This window comes from Oncorhynchus mykiss, chromosome 25, assembly GCF_057628025.1.
Source record: "Oncorhynchus mykiss isolate SJ-2025 chromosome 25, ASM5762802v1, whole genome shotgun sequence".
Taxonomy (NCBI): Eukaryota; Metazoa; Chordata; class Actinopteri; order Salmoniformes; family Salmonidae; genus Oncorhynchus; species Oncorhynchus mykiss.
In genome coordinates this window covers 79370468-79396683 of record NC_143046.1, presented here as the reverse complement: position 1 = coordinate 79396683, position 26216 = coordinate 79370468, and positions in this window count along the sequence as shown.

The window sequence follows — 26216 nt, the reverse complement described above, 5'->3', positions numbered from 1 at the left end:
TTTTGATTTGTTAAAAAAGTTTGAAATATCCAATAAATGTCGTTCCACTTCATGATTGTGTCCCACTTGTTGTTGATTCTTCACAAAAAAATACAGTTTTATATCTTTATGTTTGAAGCCTGAAATGTGGCAAAAGGTCGCAAAGTTCAAGGGGGCCGAATACTTTCGCAAGGCACTGTACATACACTTTGGTTGGAGTCATTAAAACTTGTTTTTCAACCACTCCACAAAATTCTTGTTAACAAACTATAGTCTTGGCAAGTCGGTTAGGACATATACTTTGTGCATGACACAAGTAATTTTTCCAACAATTGTTTACAGACAGATTATCTTACTTATAATTCACTGTATCACAATTCCAGTGGGTCAGAAGTTTACATACACTAAGTTGACTGTGCCGTTAAACAGCTTGGAAAATTCCAGAGAATGATGTAATGGCTTTAGAAGCTTCTGATAGGCTAATTCGCATCAGTGAGTCAATTGGAGATGTACCTGTGGATGTGTTTCAAGGCCTACGTTCAAACTCAGTGCCTCTTTGCTTGACATCATGGGAAAATATAAAGAACCCAGCCAGGACCTCAGAAAAAAATTGTAGCCCTCCACAAGTCTGATTCATCCTTGGGAGCAATTTCCAAACGCCTGAAGGTACCACATTCATCTGTACAAACAATAGTAAGCAAGTATAAACACCATTGGACCAGGAAGGTCACAAATCATGACATTTAATCCTTGTAAAAATTCCCTGTCTTAAATCAGTTAGGATCACCACTATATTTGAAGAATGTGAAATGCCAGAATAGTAGTAGAGAGAATTATTTATTTCAGCTTTTATTTCTTTCATCACATTCCCAGTAGGTCAGAAGTTTACATACACTCAATTAGTATTTGGCAGCAGTGCCTTTAAATGGTTTAACTTGGGTCAAACTTTACGGGTAGCCTTCCACAAGCTTCCCACAATAAGTTGGGGGAATTTTGGCCCATTCCTCCAGACAGAGCTGGTGTAACTGAGTCAGGTTTGAAGGCCTCCTTGCTCGCACACGCTTTTTCAGTTCTGCCCACACATTTTCTATAGGATTGAGTTCAGGGATTTGTGATGGCCACTCCAATACCTTGACTTTGTTGTTCTTAAGCCATTTTGCCACAACTTTGGAAGTATGCCTGGGGTCATTGTCCGTTTGGAAGACCCATTTGCGACCAAGCTTTAATTTCCTGACTGATGTCTTGAGATGTTGCTTCAATATATCTACATCAATTTATTTCCTCATGATGCCATCTATATTGTGAAGTGCACCAGGCCCTCCTGCAGAAAAGCACCCCCCACAACATGATGCTGCCACACCCGTGCTTCACAGTTTGGATGGTGGTCTTCGGCTTACAAGCCTCCCCCTTCTTCCTCCAGACATAACGATGGTCATTAAGGCCAAACAGTTCTATTTTTGTTTCATCAGACCAGAGGCCATTTCTCCAAAAAGTATGATCTTTGTCCCCTTGTGCCCTTTGTCCCCTTTGTCCCCTTGTGCAATCTGTAGTCTGGCTTTTTTTTATGGCGGTCTTGGAACAGTGGCTTCTTCCTTGCTGAGCGGCCTTTCAGGTTATGTTGATATAGGACTCGTTTTACTGTGGATATAGATACTTTTGTACCTGTTTACTTCAGCATCTTCACCAGGTCCTCTGCTGTTGTTCTGGGATCGATTTGCACTTTTTCTACCAAAGTACGTTCATCTCTAGGAGACAGAACGCGTCTCCTTCCTGTGCAGTATGACGGCTGCGTGGTCCCATGGTGCTTATATTTGCATATTTCCAAGGATGAACCAGACTTGTGGAGGTCTACAATTGTTTTTCTGAGGTCTTGGCTGACATCTTTTGATTTTCCCATGATGTCAAGCAAAGAGGCACTACTTTTGAAGGTAGGCCTTGAAACACATCCACAGGTACACCTCCAATTGATTCAAATGATGTCAATTAGCCTATCAGAATCTTCTAAAGCCATGACATCATTTTCTGGAATTTTCCAAGCTGTTTAAAGGCACAGTCAACTTAGTGTATGTAAACTTCTGACCCACTGGAATTGTGATACAGTGAATTATAAGTGAAATAATCTGTCTGTAAACAATTGTTGGAAAAATTACAATTGTTGGAAAAATTACCCAACCGACTTGCCAAAACTATAGTTAATTAACAAGAAATTTGTGGAGTGTTTGAAAAACGAGTTTAATGACTCCAACCTAAGTTTTTGTAAACTTCCGACTTCAACTGTATGTACATTTCCAACTTCAACTGTGTAACAGCACATTATTAACAGCACATTAATAACAGCACATTATTAGCAGCACATTAGTAGCAGCTCATTATTAACTGCAAATAAAGTAGCGCATATAACATAACATATAACAACACATTTTTAACTGCAAACATAACAACACATATAACCGAACATATAACAGCACATTATTAACAGCACTTTATTAACAGCACATTAATAACAGTACATATGACAGCACATATAACAGCACAATATTAACAACACTTTATTAACATCACATTAATAACAGCACATTATTAACCACACATTATTAACAGCAAATATAACAGCACATTCACCTTGGGGGTGTGGATGTCAGTATGAACCAGTTGACAGTAATCGGCTGTGAATGTGTGAACGCGACACGAGCTCTGGGAGAGGGATGCGGCAGCTTGGTCTAAGCTATAGGCTGGAAGTCACCTGCCATTCTCAGGCATGTGGAGAGAGAGAGAGAGAGAGAGAGAGAGATCTCCGTTTGTAACCAATTAATTAGAGCTCCACTAGCCCCAGGTTAACCTGCTCTGAGGGGTCTATATACCTTGTCATACACTACCCCCAGATTAACCTGCTCTGAGGGGGGGGTATCTACCTTGTCACACACTAGCCCCAGGTTAACCTGCTCTGAGGGGTCTAAATATCTTGTCATACACTAGCCCCAGATTAACCTACTCTGAGGGGGGGTATCTGCCTTGTCATACACTAGCCCCAGGTTAACCTGCTCTGAGGGGAGTATATACAATACCTTGTCATACACTAGCCCCAGGTTAACCTGCTCTGAGGGGTCTATATACCTTGTCATACAATAGCCACAGATTAACCTGCTCTGAGGGGAGTATCTTAGTGGAGACAGGACAGAGCCATATCACTGTTTCCTCTTCTCCAGAAAAGAGGTGGCTCTGGTCTTGTGTGTGTGTGTGTGTGTGTGTGGACATGGTCGTAGTGTATGTGACAGGCAGATGGAATTTATATCCTTCTTGTCATGGAATGGTCTGACAGTTACAGAATGTGTGCTCTTCACCAGTGACAATACCATATCATGGATTTACTCATGGTCTGGAGAGAAAATGTCTTCAGCATTGTTTGACACAGCGATTCAAGCTTTTATTTTATTTTTTGAAATATGATAGTGAGTTTCAGATGCTTCTGTGGTGATATGAAATACACTATCGAATTTGTGGATGACTGGTTGGACTGTTGAAACGATGTGGCTATGCAAAATCACTTGATGTTTTTGGAACTAGTGAATCTAATGTGCCAATGTAAACTCAGATTTTTTTATATAAATATGAACTTTATCAAACAAAACATGCATGTAATTGTGTAACATGAAGTCCTATGAGTGTCATCTGATGAAGATAATTCAAGGTTAGTGATTCATTTTATCTTTATTTCTGCTTTTTGTGAATGCTATATTTCGCTGGAAAATGACTGTGCTTATTGTGGTTTGGTGGAGACCTAACATAATCGTTTGTAGTGCTTTTGCTGAAAAGGCAATTTGAAATCGAACACTTTGTTGGGATTAACAACAAGATTACCTTTAAAATGATATGACATATGTGTGTTTTAGGAATTGTAATTATGAGATTTCTGTGGCTTGAATTTGGCGCCCTCTATTTTCACTGGTAGTTGTCACATCGATCCCGGTATTCTTTCAATAAGTTACTCTGACAACACTGAAAAGGTTTTATTGAGAGAACATCCCTGCACATTCTGTTTTACCATAGTTATGGCAAGCAACCACAGAAATCAAAATGGAGTCTGTTTGCAATGCCAGGGTTGTGGGTTCGATTCTAACGGGGGACTAGTACAAAAAAACATGAAAATGTATGCACTCAGTACTGTAAGTCACTCTGCATGAGAATGTCTGCTAAATGACTACAATGTACAGTACATACAGTGCATTCGGAAAGTATTCAGACCCCTTAACTTTTTCCACATTTTGTTGTGTTACAGCCCTCTAAAATTGATTAAATTGTTTTTTTCCCCTTGTCAATCTACACACAAGGACAAACCAAAAACAGGTTTTCAGATTTCTTTGCAAATTTATAAATAAATAAATAAATAAATTAAATATCACATTTACATAAGTATTCAGGCCCTTTACTCTGTACTTTGTTGAAGCACCTTTGGCAGCGATTACAGCCTGTAGTTTTCTTGGGTATGACACTACAAGTAAATATACATCATAAAATGTAAGTCAGGTATTGAAAGGGGTCTTCACAGAAGCTAAGGAGAATGGCTACATTTCAGACAATGAGTTCAAGTTTATTTTCAATGGCAGTATGGCTTCTTTTTACCTTCTTCCAAAGGTCCACAAACATCCCAAAAATCTCCCAGACAGACCAGTCATTAGCAGACAGACCAGTCATTAGCAGACAGACCAGTCATTAGCAGACAGACCAGTCATTAGCAGACAGACCAGTCATTAGCAGGCAGACCAGTCATTAGCAGACAGACCAGTCATTAGCAGACAGACCAGTCATTAGCAGACAGACCAGTCATTAGAAGTAAGACCAGTCATTAGCAGTAAGACCAGTCATTAGCAGGCAGACCAGTCATTAGCAGACAGACCAGTCATTAGCAGACAGACCAGTCATTAGCAGGCAGACCAGTCATTAGCAGGCAGACCAGTCATTAGCAGGCAGACCAGTCATTAGCAGACAGACCAGTCATTAGCAGGTAGACCAGTCATTAGCAGGCAGATCAGTCATTAGCAGACAGACCAGTCATTAGTGGTAAGACCAGTAATTAGCAGGCAGACCAGTCATTAGCAGACAGACCAGTCATTAGCAGGCAGACCAGTCATTAGCAGGCAGACCAGTCATTAGTGGTAAGACCAGTCATTAGCAGACAGACCAGTCATTAGCAGACAGACCAGTCATTAGCAGACAGACCAGTCATTAGCAGGCAGACCAGTCATTAGCAGACAGACCAGTCATTAGCAGGCAGACCATTCATTAGTGGTAAGACCAGTCATTAGCAGACAGACCAGTCATTAGCAGGCAGACCAGTCATTAGTGGTAAGACCAGTCATTAGTGGTAATGAAGTCTGACAGAACCCATCTCTAAGTACATCGATTACTTTATTCAGCCTTTTCTGACGTCTCTCCCAGCCCATCTTCAAGATACTACAGATGTGTTGAACAAAATGAAGGAATTGAACAATATAGGCAACACTTTTAGTCACCATGGATGTGGAGTCTCTATACACCACCATTGAGCATGAACAAGGTTTGGCAGCTATGCACCATTTCTTGAGTACCCGGCCTGAGACTGAGATGCCTCCTACAGAATTCATTGTCTCACTGACTGAATGGACTCTTAAATCATAACATCTTTATCTTTCAGGACCGTATTTCTAAACAGGTTAATTAAAGGATGTGCCATGGGAGCTACAGCCCTTCCTACCCTGGTTTGTACTTGGGTAGATGGGAAAATGACTTCATTTTGGATCCTTCTAATGACCATTTATTTGACCAGATTATATGGTGGGGACGCTATATTGATGATGTTTGCCTGTTTTGGTCCGGCTCAGAAGATGAACTTATTTCCTTCCACCAATACCTTAACAACATTAACCCTAACATCAAACTAACTATGGAGTACAGCAAGGATAACATTCATTTTTTGGACCTCGACATTAGTAAAAATGACAAAAGTTGTTTGCACACATCTATCTTTAGGAAGCCTACAGGTGGGAATACCATTCTTTGGGCAGACAGCATTCACCCCAAAAGGCTAAAAGAAAACATTCCATATGGCCAAAGAATTTGCGATCAGGAAACAGACTACAGTGTCAAATCTGCTGAATTGGAGAATCGCTTCTTGAATCGGGGCTACAGCGTTCAGGTCCTGAAAGATGCCGGTATAAGGGCTGGATTACTTGACAGCGAGAACTTGTTGTGAAGGGGAGAGCCTCGTGATACATCGGAGAGAGTGTATTTTGTTACAAGATCCAGCACTGAAGCAGAGAGCATTAAAATAATCATTATAAACAATTGGGGAATCATCCAAAGTGATACGCTACTATGCCTAGTCTTTCCTGAGCCAATAGTCATAAGCTTTAAGAGATGTCCTACCCTAAATAACAAATTAGTCCACAGTTATCTTCCGGATGACTCTGACAAAACTTGGCTTGTACACAAACCCAAGGTCTCTTTTAAATGTAACTATTGCAGTAATATTGCACAGAAGAAGTATTTTGTTGACACAGCTTCCAAATTGGAGTATTACGTCAAGCATTTAATTAACTGCAAAAAAAATGTCATCTATAGATTGGAATGTCCACAGTGCAAGGTGTTCTACATTGGACGGACAAAGAGACGCCTTCAAGACCGCTTAGCGGAACACAAGTATGCCATATGGGTAGGCAATGAAGACTACCCCATGGCAAGGCACTACAAGTCCCTACACCATGGCAAGGCACTACAAGTCCCTACACCATGGCAAGGCACTACAAGTCCCTACACCATGGCAACCCTGCCTCCCTACAAGCTATGGGTATTGATCATGTTCCAGCCTCTATTAGAAAAGGGAACCGTCTTAAACAGTTAAACCAAAGGGAAAGTTTTGGGATTTACAAACTACAGGCCACTAAATACCCTGGTTTAAATGAAGATATGGATTTCTCACCCTTCCTGTAGGGTCGTGATGGGTCCATTTGCTGTCATCTAGTGGACATTTTGCTCTATTGCCCTCAGCTATGGTTAGACTGTTGATGTTCATGTTTTGTTGTGTTCTAGTGTACTATGGGATATTTAGCTTTCTTATTCTTGACACTTCTCCCTGTCATATTTAAGGTTAGAACTACCTTTTAGTGTTCTGATACTTCTAGTTTGGAGTTGTATTTTTATGATAACATAGCTGTAGTATTTTAATGTGTATAGTATTGCTTACTAGGTGTGTCCAATCAATTGTGTAACCACTCCCTCTTCCAATTAGGGCTAATTGATAAGTTGTTTAAAAGAGGACCTTGTATCCACTTTTTTTGTACTCCCGGACGAAGGCCATGCAGCCGAAACGCGTCAGTTTAAAAAAAACTTAGTTTCTATTGAACATAACTGCATTTTAATCAATTATATGAAGAGTGCCTTGGTCCTCCTTTCTTTTGATGACCAAATTACCCCTTTTACCAAAGAGCTACCAAAATGTACTATTGTGTACCCTAGTAGCGCTTCCCTTCCTCCTCTTTCTACTAGGTATTGTAGTGTGTTGGAGAACCAATGAGGTGCCCATCCTCGGTTATGATGATGCATCAGGGGCCTGCAGTTATCAAAGTGAACCTGTCTGGTGTTGTGGCATTGATTTTCCTACTGGATAATTAACCATCCCATAAATCTGCAGGCCACACTTTCTGCTTCAAGAGTGGAGACAGAGAAAGAAAAAAATAAACAAAAACAAAACTAGTAAGTATATCTCTGCGCAGCCTAATTCTCCCTGTTTAATGTGAATTAATTCTGTAATAATCAGGCAATAAGGCCTGAGACACCCAGGGGGCTACTAAGGAAATGACCCTTTAATTGCATCAGCTGATGGAGAAAATAGTGAGGTAATACAGGAATACATAGTTGTTCCCACTCCATCCCTTCATCCCAAATGATGCCCTGATGTACCCTGATGTTTATGGGACCCCTGGTCGAAGTACCCTGATGTTTATGGGACCCCTGGTCGAAGTACCCTGATGTTTATGGGACCCCTGGTCTAAGTACCCTGATGTTTATGGGATATATTGGAGTGCCAACAGAAGAATCTCGTCAAAGGTAAGGCATGATTTATATTTTTATTTCTGCGTTTTGTGTCGCGCCTGCAGGGTTGAAATATGTTTTCTCTCTTTTGTTTACGGAGGTGCTACCCTCAGATAATAGCATCGTTTGCTTTCGCCGAAAAGCCTTTTTGAAATCTGACATGTTGGCTGGATTCACAACACGTGTAGCTTTAATTTGGTACCTTACATGTGTGATTTAAATAAAGTTTGATTTTTATAGTAATTTATTTGAATTTGTCGCTCTGCATTTTCTCTGGCTTTTGGCCAGGTGGGACGCTAGTTTCCCACATATCCCAGAGAGGTTTAATGCCATACCCTTGTTATAAATGTCTGGAACCGTTATGATGGACACTTTCCCAATCTATTTGTTCCTTCTCAGGATAAGACAACACATCACCATAGAGCACAACAACTCTACTTAAGAAACATTCAAACCTGCAGGTTTGTTTTTATTAATTCATGTTTTTATTAATCATAAAGGACAATTCTGCTTCTGTGTTGTCTGGCTTGTAGACCTGACAAAATAATCTGTTTATCCTCTCGTTTGAATCAAAGGCACACAAAGCAAGCATTTAAGGAGCTTCCTGTTAAATGTGTCATAACGACAAAAACAAAGCTTAACTTTATTCATTAGAAGACCTCTGTAGACTCCTGAGGTCAAGGTGGCATTCAATGGAACAGGAGAGACATCAACAACCAGATTTCATTAAACCGAGGTACGTCGGTGGATGTTATGTACACTAGTTAATTAGTCTTGCTCGTCGATGGGTGAAACAATGGTACAGGAAGGTATGTGTGCGTGTTATTAAATACATCAGACATTATATCCGACCAATTCCATGAAGACGTACTAGATTTTCAAACTAATTTAAATTGTTCATACATCAACAGGGTGTTTGTGGTTTTATTGTTAACTATGCTAAATGTACGGCAATTACGTATTAAGCTCAGATAATCATGACAAGTTAACCTCCATGTTCGATCTCCATGTCAACTCTTCCAAAATATAAAAAATCACAAATTAAACAGCACAGTGATTATGTATGAACTCTTCTGGAACCATATGGAGGGGATCAGTAGAATGGCTCTTCAACAACCAGCCCTCGTTTGTTGTGTCAGTGATGAGGTTATCAATATTTTAGAGACTTTTTCATGAATGTATAACTTTGTAAGCATCTGTTGCCATGGCAATAAATAGATGCAGTCCTTTAGTAAATAATTTCACAGCGTGAGTTTTCCATTTAACATTTCAATAGAGCAAGGAGGACAAAACCCAACTGCATTTACTAAGAGTAAAGGCCAAGCCCACTTTGGCGGGTAATGTAACCTTTACAGACCCACCAATAAACAAAATGTCAATCAGAGAGGAAAATGCATTTGGTTTCCACAGAGACAAAAGGAATATTGATAATCCATTATGGTGTGGAGTAGCATGAAATACCAAAACAACACAATCAGAGTAATAGAGAAGGGCATGTCATTAACATATAGTAGTTATTGGATTACCTCTCTCTCTCTCTCGTGTCTCTCAACAGGTATTTCCACATATATTTAATATTCATGTTAAAGTTATACTTCCAGGGAGCTGGGGTTTACCTCTCCATTAGTTACATATCAGTTAATGAAATTCCCCCAAATCAATAAATGTTCCTCGCTTTCATCTTATTAACCCTAACCCATTTCCTAGTTCTCAGTTAAAGGATGGAATTATACTAATAAATGGACTGTTCATGTTCAATTTGATAATTGAAACTTCAAAGCCCGTGGTGATACCTCTCTCTGAGAATCACCTTCTACCGCTGCTAATTCCAAAATAGATATTCACTCACTTCAAACACGCCTCATCATCTAGCTGTTTCCATGGCATCAACAGCTTCATTGGCTCCGCTTAGTCAAATAGATTGAGCAATGATTCATGTCACTGGGTAAATAGAAGTTATCATCACTGTGGTGATACAGGAGAGCATGGTGCTCAATCAAGTCGCACTATGGATGCAAAAACATATTGCAAAACAATTCAATTTTGTTGTGAGGAATCATATTGATTTCATAAAAAATCCCCCAAGGAGAAAAATGTATACCGATGACCGTTTTTCTTTACTGCATTCAATCAATTGCATCCCTTAATTTATTCAATCACCTTTCCTACAGCATTCACACACTGTTTCATTTTCTTAATTTTTTTCTTCTCTCAGTCTTCCTGTTCTCATCCGCTCTTCTCTCAGAAATCCTGTTCTCATCCTCTCTTCTGTCAGTCATCCTGTTCTCATCCTCTCTCCCCTCAGACATCCTGTTCTCATCCTCTCTCCCCTCAGTCATCCTGTTCTCATCTGTCTCTTCCCTCAGTCATTCTGTTCTCATCCCTCTTCTCTCAGTTGTCCTGTTCCCATCCGTCTTTCCCTCAGTCACCCTGTTCTCATCCTATCATCACTCAATCATCCTGTTCTCATCCGTCTCTTCCCTCAGTCATCCTGTTCTCATCCGTCTCTTCCCTCAGTAATCCTGTTCTCATCCGTCTCTTCCCTCAATCATCCTGTTCTCATCCGTCTCTTCCCTCAGTCATCTTGTTCTCATCCCTCTTATCTCAGTCATCCTGTTCTCATCCTCTCTTCTCTCAGTCATCCTTGTCTCATCCGTCTCTTCTCTGGCCTGACCTATGCATACTTGTAAACAACAGCTGGTGCACGAAATCTAAGGAAGTCTCCAGATTTTGCTCTGCTGAAGTAGAGTATATTGTGATAAACTGCAGGCCACACTACTTGCCTAGATAGTTTTCAGCTCTGCTTTTCGTGGCTGTGTATTTACCACCACAGACAGATGCTGGCACTAAGACCGCACTCAGCCAGCTGTATAAGGAAATAAGCAAACAGGAAACCACTCACCCAGAGGCGGCGCTCCTAGTGGCCGGAGACGTTAATGCAGGGAAACTTAAATCAGTTCTAACAAATCTCTATCAACATGTTAAATGTGCAACCAGAAGGAAAAAAATTCTAGATCACCTGTACTCCACACACAGAGAGGCGTACAAAGCTCTCCTTCGCCCTCCATTTGGTAAATCTGAACACAACTCTATCCTCCTGATTCCTGCTTACAAGCAAAAATGAAAGCAGGATGCACCAGTGACTTGGTCTATAAAAAAATGTTCAGATGAAGCAGATGCTAAACTACAGGACTGCTTTGCTATCCCAGACTGGAACATGTTCCGGGATTCTTCCGATGACATTGAGGAATACACCACATCAGTCACTGGCTTTATCAATAAGTGCATTGAGGACGTCGTCCCCACAATGACTGTACGTACATACCCCAACCAGAAGCCATGGATTACAGGCAACATTTGCACTGAGCTAAAGGGTAGAGCTACCGCTTTCAATGAGCTAAATCACTTCTATGCTCGCTTCGAGGCAAGCAAGACTGAGGCATGCATGAGAGCATCAGACTGTGTGATCACGCTCTCCGTAGCCGATGTGAGTAAGACCTTTAAACAGGTCAACATACACAAGGCTGCGGGGCCAGACGGATTACCAGGACGTGTGCTCCGGGCATGTGCTGACCAACTGGCAGGTGTCTTCACTGACATTTTCAACATGTCCCTGATTGAGTCTGTAATACCAACATGCTTCAAGCAGACCACCATAGTCCCTGTGCCCAAGAACACAAAGGTAACCTGCCTAAATGACTACAGACCCGTAGCACTTATGTCCGTAGCCATGAAGTGCTTTGAAAGGCTGGTAATGGCTCACATCATCACCATTATCAAAGAAACCCTAGACCCACTCCAATTTGCATACCGCCCAAACAGATCCACAGATGATGCAATCTCTATTGCACTCCACACTGCCCTTTCCCACCTGGACAAAATGAACACCTGTGTGAGAATGCTGTTCATTGACTACAGCTCAGCGTTCAACACCATAGTACCCTCAAAGCTCATCACCAAGGATCCTAGGACTAAACACCTCCCTCTGCAAATGGATCCTGGACTTCCTGACAGGCCGCCCCCAGGTGGTGAGGGTAGGTAGCAAGACATCTGCCACGCTGATCCTCAACACTGGAGCTCCCCAGGGGTGTGTACTCAGTCCCCTCCTGTACTCCTTGTTCACCCACGACCTCATGGCCAGGCACTACTCCAACACCATCATTCAGTTTGCTGACAACACAACAGTGGTAGGCCTGATCACCGACAACGACGAGACAGCCTATAGGGAGGAGGTCAGAGACCTGGCCGGGTGGTGACAGAATAACAACCTATCCCTCAACGTAACCAAAACTAAGGAGATGATTGTGGACTACAGGAAAAGGAGCACCGAGCACGTCCCCATTCTCATCGACGGGGCTGTAGTGGAGCAGGTTGATAGCCTCAAATTCCTTGGTGTCCACATCAACAACAAACTAGATTGGTCCAAACACACCAAGACAGTCGTGAAGAGGTCACGACAAAGCCTATTCCCCCTCAGGAAACTAAAAAGATTTGGCATGGGACCTGAGATCCTCAAACGGTACTACAGCTGCAACATCGAGAGTACTGGTTGCATTACTGACTGGTACGGCAATTGCTTGGCCTCCGACCGCAAGGCAATTCAGAGGGTAGTGCGTACGGCCCAGTACATCACTGGAGCAAAGCTGCCTGCCATCCAGGACCTCTACACCCGGCGATGTCAGAGGACTCCTTAAAAACTGTCAAAGACCCCAGCCACCCCAGTCATAGACTGTTCTCTCTGCTACCGCATGGCAAGTGGTACCGGAGTGCCAAGTCTAGGACAAAAAGGCTTCTCAACAGTTTTTACCCCCAAGCCATAAGACTCCTGAACAGGTAACCAACTGGTTACCCGGATTGTTAGCATTGTGTGCCCCCCCAACCCCTCTTTCACGCTGATGCTACTCTCTGTTAATCTTATATGCATAGTCACTTTAACTATAGATTAATGTACATACTACCTAAATTGGCCCGACCAACCAGTGCTCCCGCACATTGGCTAACCGGGCTATCTGCATTGTGTCCCACCACCCGCCAACCCCTCTTTTTACCCTTCTGCTACTCTCTGTTCATCATGTATGCATAGTCACTTTAACGATACTTACATGCACATACTACCTCAATAAGCCTGACTAACAGGTGTCTGTATCTTGCCTTGCTACTCTTTTTTTCAAATGTCTTTTTACTGTTTTATTTCTTTACTTACCTACACACACACATACTTTTCTTTTCTTTCTTTTTTTTCAGCACCATTGGTTAGGGCCTGTGAGTAATGTCTACACCTGTTGTATACGGCGCACGTGACAAAGAAACTTTGATTTGATTTGACTGGGCCCTCACCATAAACACGACTACTGTATATAGCCCTGTTCCTCATATTACCTTATCACAGGACGAGGAATATCCGAGAAACACACACACTCACGGCACGCACACACATGGCTGATTTTCCTTGGCACGCACAAAGTCATTGCTGATTTTAGTACTGAAATCAATATCCACTAACAAATCCCAGCATATATATATATATTTTTTTTCATAAAAACCGGAATACCCGCAAAAATGTCGGAATACATTTTTGCTTGAGACTGCTTGCGAAGGACCAAAGGCATGACACCTGCAGATACTCCATGCAGGGCCTAATAGAGTCAGTGAGGCTTGTTGGCTGTATTGTCAGGGGACCAGGACTCTGGCTTATACCTGCAGGCAGACTGAGAAGGAACATCACAGAGGGACCGTACTGCACCCAGGAATACTGATAGACACATGTACCAGCCATGCTGTAGTGAAACGAAAGAAAGGAAAAGTCAACTAAGGCACGACGCTACCATGTTTTGTGGAGGGATTCTCCTTTTTTGGATTGATTTGTTTGAAGTGGGTTCATGTCACCATATCGTGTTCATGTCACCATAGTGGGTTCATCTCACCATAGTGGGTTCATGTCGCCATTTTGAGTTCATGTTACCATATTGAGATCATGTCACCATATTGAGATCACGTCACCATATTGAGATCATGTTACCATATTGAAATCATGTCACCATATTGAGATCACGTCACCATATTGAGATCATGTCACCATATTGAGATCACGTCACCATATTGAGATCACGTCACCATATTGATTCACGTTACCATAGTGGGTTCATGTAACCATATTGAGATCATGTCACCATAGTCGGTTCATGTCACCATAGTGGGTTCATTTCACCATATTAAGTTTATGTCACCATAGTGAGTTAATGTCACCATAGTGGGTTCATGTCACCATAGTGGGTTCATGTCACCATAGTGGGTTCATGTCACCATAGTGGGTTCATGTCACCATTTTGAGATCATGGCACCATATTGAGTTTGTCACCATTTATTTTTTTTTATTTCACCTTTATTTAACCAGGTAGGCTAGTTGAGAACAAGTTCTCATTTACAACTGCGACCTGGCCAAGATAAAGCATAGCAGTGTGAACAGACAACAGAGTTACACATGGAGTAAACAATTAACAAGTCAATAACACAGTAGAAAAAAAAGAAAAAAAAGAGAGTCTATATACATTGTGTGTAAAAGGCATGAGGAGGTAGGCGAATAACTACAATTTAGAAGATTAACACTGGAGTGATAAATTATCAGATGGTCATGTACAGGTAGAGATACTGGTGTAGAGCAGAAAAGTAAATAAATATAAACAGTATGGGGATGAGGTAGGTAAATTGGGTGGGCTATTTACCGATAGACTATGTACAGCTGCAGCGATCGGTTAGCTGCTCAGATAGCAGATGTTTGAAGTTGGTGAGGGAGATAAAAGTCTCCAACTTCAGCGATTTTTGCAATTCGTTCCAGTCACAGGCAGCAGAGAACTGGAACGAAAGGCGGCCAAATGAGGTGTTGGCTTTAGGGATGAACAGTGAGATACACCTGCTGGAGCGCGTGCTACGGGTGGGTGTTGCCATCGTGACCAGTGAACTGAGATAAGGCGGAGCTTTACCTAGCATGGACTTGTAGATGACCTGGAGCCAGTGGGTCTGGCGACGAATATGTAGTGAGGGCCAGCCTACTAGAGCATACAGGTCGCAGTGGTGGGTGGTATAAGGTGCTTTAGTAACAAAACGGATGGCACTGTGATAAACTGCATCCAGTTTGCTGAGTAGAGTATTGGAAGCTATTTTGTAGATGACATCGCCGAAGTCGAGGATCGGTAGGATAGTCAGTTTTACTAGGGTAAGTTTGGCGGCGTGAGTGAAGGAGGCTTTGTTACGGAATAGAAAGCCGACTCTAGATTTGATTTTAGATTGGAGATGTTTGATATGAGTCTGGAAGGAGAGTTTACAGTCTAGCCAGACACCTAGGTATTTATAGATGTCCACATATTCTAGGTCGGAACCATCCAGTGTGGTGATGCTAGTCGGGCGTGCGGGTGCAAGCAGCGAACGGTTGAAAAGCATGTATTTGGTTTTACTAGCGTTTAAGAGCAGGTGGAGGCCACGGAAGGAGTGTTGTATGGCGTTGAAGCTCGTTTGGAGGTTAGATAGCACAGTGTCCAAGGAAGGGCCGGAAGTATACAGAATGGTGTCGTCTGCGTAGAGGTGGATCAGGGAATCGCCCGCAGCAAGAGCAACATCATTGATATATACAGAGAAAAGTGTCGGCCCGAGAATTTAACCCTGTGGCACCCCCATAGAGACTGCCAGAGGACCATATTGGGTTCATGTCACCATGAATATGAATGTATTAGCTTCTATATTAGTGAGATCTATTTAAAACTGGCCTCATGTCATATTAAATGTTGATGTGCCGTGCATGCTTTCAGAAGTCAGTAACTAGTGTGTGTATGTATTTTCCACCATCATTTGCAAATACATTCATTAAAAATCCTACAATATGATTTTCTGGATTTTTTTTATCTCATTTGTCTGTCATAGTTGAAGTGTACCTATGATGAAAATTACAGGCTTCTCTCATCTTTTTAAGTGGGAGAACTTGCACAATTGGTGGCTGACTAAATACTTTTTTGCCCCACTGTATGTGCGTGTGCATGTGTCAGTAAAGGGTGAAAATGGAAGGCATGTATGATAAACATTGTTTTGACATTTCTTGACCATGTCACTTTCTCTACCGTTGTCCTGGCAACAGTAACGCAGACCATGTAGAATAACTATTTTATGGTGATTGTTTTTTCAACTTGAATGAAAAACTGTTGACATCCACTTAGACATATGCACTAAAGCACTGTATATTCTATAATTGTTCAACATATCTAGATCACACGTTGTTTCATGAAGAGTCCACACTTTGATAATGGAAAATATAATTGAGTTAATCAAGAAACTGGTCTTCTTTTGTAACACAGAACTTGTCCTACATACATAAAAGCCATGCATGACACATTAGAACAAAGTCCTCTAACATGCTGTGTCTTTGTGTGATACAGACTGTGGCCAAGGGAGAGAGGTGCGCTGGGAGAGAGAGTTCAACATGCTTACCCCAGATTAAAGGTGGTCTATATGTTATCGTACAGGGACCATCTCTCAGGAGATAAACCACACAGGGACCTAATCCCTCACCCTCTCCATCAAAGTCAGACAGACAGTGCCCCAAAGCTTCAATCACTAAAGACCAAAGGCTTATTTATGCCTTACGTTCATCCTCACATCAGACTCTCCCCTCCCCACAGCCCTTCCACTATGTGCATTAACACTCTGTGATGAGGATGGAGAGATAGAATATTGAGGTGGAATATGTCAGTTATATCTGACAGAGGGACAGAGTTATTTGTGCCATAGTATACAGAGAAGCATTGTCAACAACAACATAGGGCAGAGGGGAAAATGATTTTAGGCACAAAGTACTGCTGTATACAAAATAGACACTCTAGTCATTACACACTCAACATAATACATACATTCCACTTCACCCCTGTTGTACACTTCTCATTTAGCCACATACCTAATACTTGTTGCGCATTTACCGCACACATTCTGCCAGGCGTGTACTAACACAGCTGAGCTTTACTTACTGCTGTTTAGGTAGTTGATGGACAAGTCAGTGAGTAGACACTCGAGTGTATGGTTTTGTTTAATAGGAGTCTTCTTCCACTGAAGTGGCACAATAGACATTGTCATGAATACAGATTGGTTTTCATGTTGTCCTGCTATCCATTCTGCTTTCCATGACCCATTATTGTAATTCAGCACACTTTATGTAAATGCTATGACTCATATGTTGTTAGGCGCAGGCGTTGACATATCAACGGAAATATGATGCGAGAGAGAGGACGTAAACGCAACTCGTTAATGAGCAATTGACCCAAGAAGAGAATACCATCAAAACGAGTTAAACAGTACTGTTGTGACTAACCCATAAACAAGCAACTCTTTAGATGAGAAATAAATCTATTATAATGTTGCTTTGGGACCACAATTAATACTAGTACAATGTATTTATTTTGTTACACACGCAACTCAAACGACTTTGTTAGAGTTCCATCAGTGTATCAGTGGCTTCAAGCTCTCTCTTATTCTTTTGTTTTAATCCTTGCTTCTTCAGTCATTTATTTCCCACTTTCTATCAACAAAAAAGAAAGGAAAAAAAATGACACGCACGACCCTTACGCAGTTGTTTTCTCAAAGGTCATCCGAGGCTAGAAATGGCCAATGCCATAGAACAGAGATAATTATCCGTAGAGCAGAAAGCACATTACATTCCAACCTGCCTCTGGACGAGCTACTATGTTATGATTTAATTTGCAACAGCCTTTTTCTTGTACACTCTGTGATCCCCCTACATTAAGACAAATTCAATTGCAGCTTTAGCCAAAGATTTAATTAAGATTCAGCATTCACCTTCTGCTAAGGTACCTTTGTTAGTTAATTTAAATTAGACCAGAGGGTTGGCTAAGCGTTTTCCTTCCCAGCTTTACAATAAGCAGATACCCTTTGTTTGCCCTCCACACAACACCCACAATTACTGCAAAATCACACAGCCCAGCCCGTATATGTGAAATAACCATATGTGCCCTTATAAAGGCGACGATGGGTCGGCTTGAGCTTATTCAATCAATATTTAGATCATTTCTTTACATTCCTTATACGTACATGGCAAAGACCTGATTTATTATTCCTTTTTTTTCTTCTTCTTTAGATTCTAAGAGTATTTTAGGTCTTGACCATAAAAGATAGCAGGGCCTTTGGGATTGTTTGTCCAAATTCATTTCCAGGCTATGTGTGTGTGTGCCCCTCGCCTCCCACTAACACTCCTGCACACACACAATGCTTGGCAGTGGTACACAGCGAGGTCACATCTGCTGAAGTGAATATGTTCTCTTTCTGCTCGGCTGTACGCGCTCCATTGACCGACTCCCCCTCACAGAGAGGCTCACCACATGTGGTCAGTGCATTGGTCAGCTCTCCAGGCACAGGCAATTAGGCTAGACTGATGCTGTGACTGAGGCACACACACACACACACACACACACACATTCGTTCCACACTCCCTGCTCGATGCAACACACTCCACTCCAGATTTATTGTTTTTTATTGAGCAAAAGGAGAGGAAATTGGTCAAGCTGTGCACCGACCAGTGAGGCTGCAATACAAGACCAGATGTGCTGGTGAGATAGACCTCCTGCTCACAAAATTGATAAATGTCTCCCGTTGATGCAATTATAGGTTGTTCATCAGCTCCAATCTCCTGCAAGCCTGTTAACACTGCTGTAAACCCCAAGGCATTTTTAACTCAAATACTTCTAGTAAGTTGAACTCAAAGTCATTGAAAAGTCATTATTACTAAAAATGTTTGTGGTACTGACTAAAAACTAAATGAGAAGTCACATCAACTCTATTTTTTAAAGTTATGATCCAAATAAATAAAAAATCCCCAGCATGCTCTACGGCAGTTTTATTTTTGTAATTGTTTTTAATATCTGTGTTTTTGCATGCACATTGAGTTATTGATTGACTAATATTATGCTACACAAAGATAAATTGCATATTTTTTTCTAAACTAATTCAATTGTTTAGTAATATTTTTTACACATGTTACTGAAATGGTTGTTTAAATGGCTTAGGTTGTCTCCTCATACTGTTCTTAACACTGGCAGTCATTATAAATGCAGGTTGCGGGTGAATTAAAATGTCAACAGTTGGATTCCAGTAGGAATTACACATCACTTAGCAAGCAAGCATATTGTGACTTGTAGGTATGGTTGCAAAATTCTGGTAAATTTCCCTGATTTTCCAGAAATACCAGTTGGAAGATTCCTGGAAATAATTCAAAAGATCAGGATATCTTGAAAACCTGGGAATTCTGAGAAGTTACTGAATTTTACAACCCTACTTGGAGGCCTGATGTGGCCTTAAAAGAATGAGTTTCAGGCCACCGTATTAGAGTAAATTTAGGCCTCAAAATAAGACCTTATGAGATACGTGTCACGTTCTGACCATAGTTCTGTTATTTTATCTTTCTTTTAGTATGGTCAGGGTGAGTTGGGTGGGCAGTCTATGTTTGTTTTTCTATGTATTTAATTAACAAATTTATGCAACAACCAATTCCCCTGTCTGAAAAAGTAATTGCCCCCTTACCCCCAATAACAGGTTATGCCACCTTTAGTTGCAATGACCGCAATCAACATGACATGGGTCCCATTATGCCTGGCGAAAACCAAACACTGCTTTCCTCAGTAATAACCTCATAACAACGGTCAAGCATGGTGGTGGTAGTGTGATGGTTTGGGGATACTTTGCTGCATCAGGACCTGGACGACTTGCTTTAATAGAAGGAACCATGAATTCTGCTCTGCTCTGACAGTAGAATGTCAGGCCATCCATCGGTGAGATGAACCTGAAGTGCAGCTGGGTCATGCAGCAAGACAATGATCCAAAACACATAATCAAGTCTAAATGAAAATGGCTAAATATCAACAAATTTGATGTTTTGGAATGGCCTAGTCAAAGTCCAGACCTAATCCCAATTGAGATGTTGTGGCAGGACTTGAAACAAGCAGTTCATGCTTGAAAACCCACAAATGTCACTGACTTACAGCAGTTCTGCATGAAAGAGTGGGCCAAAATTCCTCCACAGCGACGTTAGAGACTGATCAACAACTACAGGACGTGTTTGGTTGGAGTCATTGCAGCTACAGGTGGACTGATCAACAACTACAGGACGTGTCTGGTTGGAGTCATTGCAGCTACAGGTGGCAATTTATTTTTCACACAGACATTGGGTGTTGCATAACTCTGCTTATGAAATAATTGAAATAAGTATGTTGTGTACAATAAGTACACAACATAAGTATTGTTGTGTTATTTGTTCACTCCGGTTCCCTTTATCTACGTTTTGGTTAAAGATCTGATAACATTCAAAAGTGCAGAAAATTTGAAAGGGGGTAAATACAGTGTCTCTATCTGACACTGTTGTCTCCATGGACACGTTTGCAATTACATTATCCCCCTGAGCCAAACGGCACCCCATTTGCTTAATAAAGCACTACTTAAAAAAAACAAAAAAAGTAGTTCATTATAGGCATAAGGTGCCATTTACAACTCAGACAGTGGTTTGACTCACAGAGAACTTCTCTGCCTATCTTCTGTAGGTCAAGCCTCTTAATAATGTAGATGGAGAAAGAATGAAATGCAGTGCTACACCCTAAACAGCTGGTGCAGTAAATTACATGCTGTGCCCCAACTGAATTCTAATGGAACGGATGTGGGCAGAACGTGAATGCACGTGAAAACATGCTTCTCTGAAGTATAAACAAACACTGTCAAAACATTGTACTTTACCTCAACTCTTTGGGATGAAGGACACTGTAATTTAACAACTGTTTCCCCCCGCAGCAGCAGCCCTAAACCCAATTAAAACAGTGGCTAATTTGAACAGGAAGCCTTTTCATAAAGCCACTAGATTAATTATTTTAATATTAATATAGTTGTGTCCCCAATGGCACCCCATTTCCTTTTAAAAGTGCACTATTTTTAACCATGGCCTGTAGGACTCTGGTCAAAAGCAGTGCACTAAAAGGAAAACGGTACAATTTGGGGCATAGCCCTGGCTTGTTCTCAAACATCCATTCTGTCCCTCTCCTGTGAAGAGAAGAGAAAAAATGATAACCATGAGTTGCTGCTGGCTCTGCTCGGGATAACCATTAACTATAATTGGCTAAATGACCTGAAACTGTCTGTAGGGCAGGTTGGGTCAAAACCTTTCACAGCACCGTCCAGTGGACATCCTCCCTAACGGACACCTACAGTACACAACAGGAGTGCTGTGACCTTTGATTCTGACCCCTGACCATTCAAATATGCATTTGTCGGTAACGAATGTGCCAGCCTTGATCCAGCCACATGCCAACGGCATGCGTTGTATGCTACGCTGGAGTTTGTTACCTATAATGGGCATGCTGAGTATTCATGTTGTGTCTCACTCTCCTCAAATTGGGAAGTGTTGTCAATTCACAGGGTAATATGTTGTGGTATTATGCACAAGTAAGGTACATACAGTTGAAGTTGGAAGTTTAAATGCACTTTGGTTGGAGTCATTGAAACTCGTTTTTCAACTACTCCACAAATTTCTTGTTAACAAACTATAGTTTGGCAACTCGGTTAGGACATCAACTTTGTGCATGACACAAGTAATTTTTCAATTATTTACAGACAGATTATTTCACTTATAATTTACTGTTTGACAATTCCAGTGGATCAGAAGTTTACATACACTAAGTTGACTGTGCCTTTAAACAGCTTGGAAAATTCCAGGAAATTATGTCATGGCTTTAGAAGATTCTGATAGGCTAATTGACATAATTTGAATCAATTGGAGGTGTACCTATGGATGTGTTTCAAGGCCTACCTTCAAACGTAGTGCCTCTTTGCTTGACATCGTGGGAAAATCAAAAGAAATCAGCCAAGACCTCTGAAAAAAATTTAGACCTCCACAAGTCTGGTTCATCCTTGGAAGCAATTTCCAAACACCTGAAGGTACCACGTTCATGTGTACAAACAATATACGCAAGTATAAACACCATGGGACCACAATGCCGTCCTACTGCACAGGAAGGAGACGCGTTCTGTCTCCTAGAGATTAACATACTTTGGTACAAAAAGTGCAAATCAATCCCAGAACAACAGCAAAGGACCTTGCGAAGATGCTGGAGGAAACAGGTACAAAAGTATCTATATCCACAGTAAAACTTGTCCTATATCGACATAACCTGAAAGGCCGCTCAGCAAGGAAGAAGCCACTGCTCCAAAACCGCCATAAAAAAGCCAGACTACGGAGGGCCTGGTGCACTTCACAATATTGATGGCATTATGAGGAAAGAACATTTTGTCGATATATTGAAGCAACATCTCAAGACATCAGTCAGGAAATTAAAGCTTGGTCGCAAATGGGTCTTCCAAACGGACAATGACACCAGGCATACTTCCAAAGTTGTGGCAAAATGGCTTAAGAACAACAAAGTCAAGGTATTGGAGTGGCCATCACAAAGCCCTGACCTCAATCCTATAGAAGATTTGTGGGCAGAACTGAAAAAGCGTGTGCGAGCAAGGATACCTACAAACCTGACTCAGTTACACCAGCTCTGTCTGGAGGAATGGGCCAAAATTCACCCAACTTATTGTGGGAAGCTTGTGGAAGGCTACCCGTATTGTTTGACCAAAGTTAAACAATTTAACGGCAACGCTTCCAAATACTAATTGAGTGTATGTAAACTTCTGACCCACTGGGAATGTGATGAAATAAATAAAATATGAAATAAATAATTCTCTCTACTATTATTCGGACATTTCTCATTCTTAAAATAAAGTGATGATCCTAACAGACCTAAGACGGGGAATGGACCTAAATGTCAGGAATTGTGAAAAAATGAGTTTAAATGTTTTTGGCTAAGGTGTATGTAAACTTCCAAATTCAACTGTATGTCTATGGTTAAAGGGACATTTCACCACTGCTCTTTTTCATTACATACACTATATATACAAAAGTCATTTGACTATTTCAGCCACATCCGTTGCTGACAGGTGTTGAAAATCAAGCACACCGTCATGCAATCTCCATACACAAAACAATGGCAGTAGAATGGCCTTACTCAATAGCTCAGTGACTTTCAGTGTGGCACTGTCATAGGATGCCACTTTTCAAACAAGTCAGTTCATCAAATTTCTGCCCTGCTAGAGCTGCCCCGGTCAACTGTAAGTGCATTTAATGTGGGAAAATGTCTAGAAGCGACTTTGGCTCAGCCGCAAAGTGGTAGGCCACACAAGCTCAGAGAACGGGACTGCGGTTGCTGAAGCGCGTAAAAATCACCTTCCTTCGGTTGCAACACTACCGAGTTCCAAACTGCCTCTGGAAGCAACTTCAGCACAAGAGCTGTTCATCGGGATCTTCATGAAATGGGTTTCCATGGCCAAGCTGCCGCACACAAGCCTAAGATCACAATACACAATGCCAAGCATCGACTGGAGTGGTGTAAAGCTCGCTGCCGTTGGACTCTGGAGCAGTCCCCATCTGGACGAATCTGGATTTGGCAGATGTCAGGAGAACGCTACCTGCCCGAATGCGTAGTTCCCGCTGTAAAGTTTGGTGGAGGAAGAATAATGATCTGGGGCTGTTTTACATGGTTCGGGCTAGCTTCCTTAATTCCAATTAAATTAAATCTTAACGTTACAGTAGACAATGACATTCTAGATGATTCTATGCTTCTGTCTTTGTGGCAACAGATTGGGAAAAGCCCTTTTCTGTTTCAACATGAAAATGCCCCCTTGCACAAAGCAAGGTCCATGCATAAATCGTTTGTCGAGATTGGTGTGGAAGAACTTGACTGGCCTGCACAGAGCCCTGACCTCAACCCCATCGAATACCTTTGGGAGGAATTGCAATCCAACTGCGTGCCAGGCCTAATCGCCCAACATCAGTGCCCGACCTCACAAATGCTCTTGTGGCTGAATGGAAGCAATACTTTTGGTCATGTAGTTTATGGCCATTAACATGTTATTAACGTATCACGTGTCATAACATTTTTGAATTTCCTCACTACATGCAATTGTGAGCATTTCTGCATCTCACTGGTAGAAACAGGCCAGCTACATTTCCTGTTTCTAAGCAAACCACAATATCCAGAATTCAACGTGATTTCAGGATGTGGAGGACCGCCCCATGGAGGTGTAATGTTATCCAATTAGTGTGAGAAACATCAAAATGTCTGTGTTTGTCCCTAGCACTTCCTGCCAGAATATTTTAAAACTTAACTGAAATCTCAACTGATAGGGTTGCCATGTCATCAAACGTTGAAAAGTGATGCTGTTCAATTTTTTCAAACCCTTGCATTCGGTTCTATGGCATGGGGGAGAGGGACTGTTAGTATACCCTTCGAGCCTGTTCACTCTATTGTTGACAGTGCTTGTCTACTCAACAGCAAACTTGTAGGTGCACATACACAACAATACATGACTAGACTGTTGTAACGTTCTGAGTGTAGTGGGTGAGAAGTCAGGCGCAGGAAGCAGAAAGTTCAGGGTAGTGCTACTTTAATGCACAAAACGGCGAACATAAGCCAACCCCACGAAAACACAGGGCGTATAACAAAACAAACTCTCCAAACACGGGGACTTAAACTGTCCAGCAAAACCCATGAAATGCGAAAACACGTAACCCACAGACGTGCACACAAGTTACACAAAACAGAAGGTCACAATAATCAATCCCGCACAAAGAACCAGGCGGGCCGGCTGACTAATAAAGCCTCACTAATTATACCCAACTCAAAACAGGTGTACTCAATAAACACATAAGGAGGGGGAGGAAAGAATCAGTGGCAGCTAGTAGGCCGGCGACGACGACCACCGAGCGCCACCCGAACGGGAAGGGGAGTCACCTTCAGTCGGAGTCGTGACAACTGTCTACAAGTCAAGCCCTCCTCAAACTTTTAACATCTTTGCTAACATCCCATCTCAATGCCCCATTATTGACTGAGTGTAACAAAACATATACCAGTGTACTGTAACCTTCATCTTTTACAAACTAACATGGTTTATTGTATGCTTACACATCCTCATGATCAGTCTTAATGTTTTACACATCCTCATGATCAGTCTTAATGTTTTACACATCCTCATGATCAGTCTTCGTGTCTTTCCTGAATACTTGCAGTAGAAACAAATCTTCTGCAAGATAGTAAAGCAGTGGGTGGTGAAGAAAGTGTACGAGAGGCTTGTCTACCGATCAGCGGAGTGTAGAAAGAAACAGACGGTTGTCTACAAGGAGCCAAAGTCACAGCCCCCAAACCCAACATCGCCACAGCACAAAATCTTGCTAAACCAGCTGCCATTACCCAACACAGGAAGAGGTTCACCAGCTGAAGAACATGCTGAAAACCTGCTTGGAACATTCAGCCAACACAACATCCATATTCAGTTAGACTGATGTTGCAGTATAACATAGATATGCCTAGTATGCTCACAACTGCACTGTCCACAACTACAAGTCCTCAACTGGCAGCTTCATTAAATAGTACTCGCAAAACACCAGTCTCAACGTCTACAGTGAAGAGACGACTCCGGGATGCTGGCCTTCTAGGCAGAGTTACTCTGTCCAGTATCTGTGTTCTTTTACCCATCTTAATCTTTTCTTTTTATTGGCCAGTCTGAGATATGGCTTTTTCTTTGCATCTCTGCCTAGAAGGCCAGCATCCCGTGTTTTACGGGTAATATTTAATGAAGCTGCCAGTTGAGGACTTGTGAGGCGTCTGTTTCTCAAACTAGACACTCTTATGTACTTGTCATCTTGCTCAGTTGTGCAGCGGGGCCTCCCACTCCTCTTTCTATTCTGGTTAAAGCCAGTTTGCACTGCTCTGTGAAGGGAGTAGTACACAGTGTTGTATGAGATCTTCAGTTTCTTGGCAATTTCTCTCATGGAACAGCCTTCATTTCTCAGAACAAGAATAGACTGATGAGTTCTTTGTTTCTGTCCATTTTGAGTGTTACGTCTGTCGTTAGATGAATGAGACCAAAGCGCAGCGTGGAAAGTGTTCATGATTTTTAATACTGAACACCGACAAAACAACAAAATACAAAACCGACCGTAACGTTCTGCAGGGCTAGACGGCAACTATGCAAAAACAAGATCCCTCAATCTAAGGTGGGAAAAAGGGCCGCCTAAGTATGATCCCCAATCAGAGACA